This window comes from Arachis ipaensis, chromosome B06 (assembly GCF_000816755.2).
Source record: "Arachis ipaensis cultivar K30076 chromosome B06, Araip1.1, whole genome shotgun sequence".
NCBI lineage: Eukaryota > Viridiplantae > Streptophyta > Magnoliopsida > Fabales > Fabaceae > Arachis > Arachis ipaensis.
Genome location: NC_029790.2, coordinates 134,851,749 through 134,855,010, shown reverse-complemented (window position 1 = coordinate 134,855,010; position 3,262 = coordinate 134,851,749).

Below are 3,262 nucleotides of genomic sequence, written 5' to 3'. Positions count from 1 at the left end.
TAATCTCCTTCCTCTCCTTCCCTTGCCCCTTTGAATTCTAATCCCCTTCCCAACATAGTGTCTCACACTCTCAACTCACTCTTCCCCAAATCAACCTTCTTAGTCTTATAGAACCAGTGTTATCGACACCGCACTGTCGCAACGGGTCTTCTCCAACCCTAATCCTTCCCTCCCCCTCCCTAACCCTAATCCCCATACCCAACGCACTTCCCCCCTCCTCAATCCAAAATTCCCCTTTGTGAACCCTAATCTCCTTCCCTTGCCCCTTTGAATTCTAATCCCCTTCCCAACATAGTGTCTCACACTCTCAACTCACTCTTCCCCAAATCAACCTTCTTAGTCTTATAGAACCAGTGTTATCGACACCGCACTGTCGCAATCTCATCGTCGGGTCTTCTGCATCCGTTAGTGTCGTCTGTCTCCTTCGTAGCATTGCGTTGTCTGTGCGCCTTCACCACTGTCGCCTTCACTGCTTGTATCTGCTTGCTGTTAGCCCCAGTCGCTGCCATGCCTCCTCTGTCTGGGTTCCATTTTGGCTCCATCGTGTCGTGCCCCCTCTGTGTCTGGTGTTCTTCTTCTATTCTTGCTTTGGTGGTGTCTGTATTAAGTTTTATTTTATTTTATTTTATTTTATTTTATTTTAATTATTGTATATGAATTTGTTTGTTTTCTCTGAGTTTTATTGTTATTAATCTTTTTGAATGATAATTTAACCTAAAAATTTGGGACAATTCATGATTTGGGACAACTCTGTTGATGTTGAGGTTGTTGTTGCTGTGAATGGTGGTGTTGAGGGAGGGAGAGGGGAGTGTGCGTTGGGGAAGGGGGAGTGGTGGAGATTATTGTTGCTGTTGATATTAAGGCTATTGTTATTGCGAGTGGTGGGGTTGAGGGAGGAAGAAGTAGTGTGTGTTGGAGAGGGAGACTGATGGAAGTTGTTGTTGCTCTTGATGTTAAAGTTGTTGTTGCTGTGAATGGTGGTGTTGAGGGAAGAAGGGGAAGTATACGTTGGGGAGGGGGTTGTGATGCGGCGAGGACTGCGATGGGGGAGAAGTGTGCGTTGGGGATGGGGGCTGCGACAGGGAGGGAGAGGGAAGGGGAGGGAGTGTGCGTTGGGAGGGAACTTTGGGAGTGGTTTGCCAAGTCACCAAAACACGGTGGCCACATCAGCATTGTGCTTACCGGAAATTTGCTCCGGCGAGCTCGGGGACACGCTTGTCAAATTTTAAAATCTTTTAAGGACCACTTTGTCAATAACAATAGTGAGGTACCAAAATGTCAGCGTTTGAATTTTTCGGGTACTGATTTTATATATATATATATATGCTTATGGTTGATTTTATATGTCTGCATATATATGGCTGCATATAATTAATATGTTTCACAAGTTTAAATGCTAAATTTGTTGCTGAAAACAATACTTTTGATACTGTTGATGAGTTAAAATGCTAATTTTTTATTGTTATGTTTATATAAAATGCTATTGAGGAGCTTATTGAAGAGTTTGAGAAACTTGAATTAGGTATGAAAAAAAATTATTGTTCCTTTCATGGTTTATGTTTATAATTTATAATCTATATTGATTTTTTTGTTTTATTTTTGTAGAAATTGCACCAACCGAAAAAGATAATGATGAGTCTGGTGTGGATTCAGATTAAGTATGGTGGCTGTTTGGTTTTTATTTGTTTTAAAGTGACTGTTTCGGTTTAAAGTGTGTTTATTTTTGTTGTTTTGCTAGACATTTTTAGTTGTCTTTGTTTTATGTTTAATTAAGTTGAATTTGTATTGAATTTGGATGTGATATACTTTTATTATTCTAGTTTATTGAAGGTTTTAAACTTCATTTTATGATAATTTAAATTTTTATTAGGTGAAAAAAAAACTAAAAAACCGATCGAACCAAACCGCTGTTGATTCGGTTTAATTTAGTTGTTCAAACAACAGCCAACTGAATGGTTGGCATCATTGTAGAACTAATAAAATCGGTTCGGTTGGTTATAAATTTACAGAATTATGAAAACAAAAAACAAAAAGAATTACACTTTTCTTGTGAAAATAAAATAAAATAAAATTTAAAAAATAGCTCAAATGAAGAAATTTTTTATTTTCTTTTTTTACTAAAAAAATCAAAATTTCAATAATTGTATTTTAAGTTTTTTTTCTTATAAAAGCTTAATAAATTAATAAGAGAAAATAATATTATTTTTACTTTTAACTATTATAATTTTTAAAAGTATAAACAAATTATAATTTTTATATTCACAAACATTAAAGTCTTTGTAATTATAAATATCTAATAAATATAATTATAAACCAAGTTTATCCAAAACATAATTATAAATATGGTTCCCAAAGCAAAATAAACATAATCCAAAACAAAATTATAAATATTGTCTCTAAAACAAAATAAATATAATCCAAAATACTCAATTTTCATCTTCATTCTCTTGTAAGTTGGGTTGTGGGAAGTTGGGTTTTGACAAAAAAATTGTAAAAATATCCCTTGCTAAAAAAATACTAAATCCGGCGATGAAGCCCGCCCCGCCCCGCCAAAGCCCGCCAAAGACCGCGGTTTAAGCGGTGCGGGTTAGGCGGGCTTTTACTATTTGGCGGTCCCAATTTTCTAGTCCAGCCCGCCTTTTTTGGCGGGTTATGCGGGCCGGCCCGGCGAGTTTAGGCCCGTTTGCCACCCCTATATATCATGAAACCGCTTGTCCTAAAAATTTAATGTTATATCACTAATAGAGATATTATAATACTAATTTCTCCTAAAAAAACTGATTTTAATCTTTTCGGTTATATAACTGATTTTAATCTTTAAGTTATAAACTCATAATCATACTGCTTTTCCAAACACATAAAAAACTTGGTTCCCATTATAGCTTTGGAAGTAATAAAGTGATGACAGTAATGAATGGTCTATTAGGGCAAAAATTGGCTATGCTATGATGATTTTCATGTACAAAAAGCATGGAGAACTTTGATTTGAAAATAAAAACGTGTAAATTACCATTTATAGTTGCTCTCTCAAGCACTCCAAAATAATTAATAGTTTCTGATTTGAATTCGCGATTTTTAGGTGAGTATGGAGAGAATATGTCATTTGAGCTATAGTTCATTGGTAGACTCGTGGTTAAATAATACATTAAATTTTCAGAAAATCATTATTAGTTTCTAATGTTATATATTAACATTACTTAAAAAAATGTAATTAAGAATAGTGGTAATGTAGTAGCTAGCCCACTAGCAGTTGAGCAAGTTG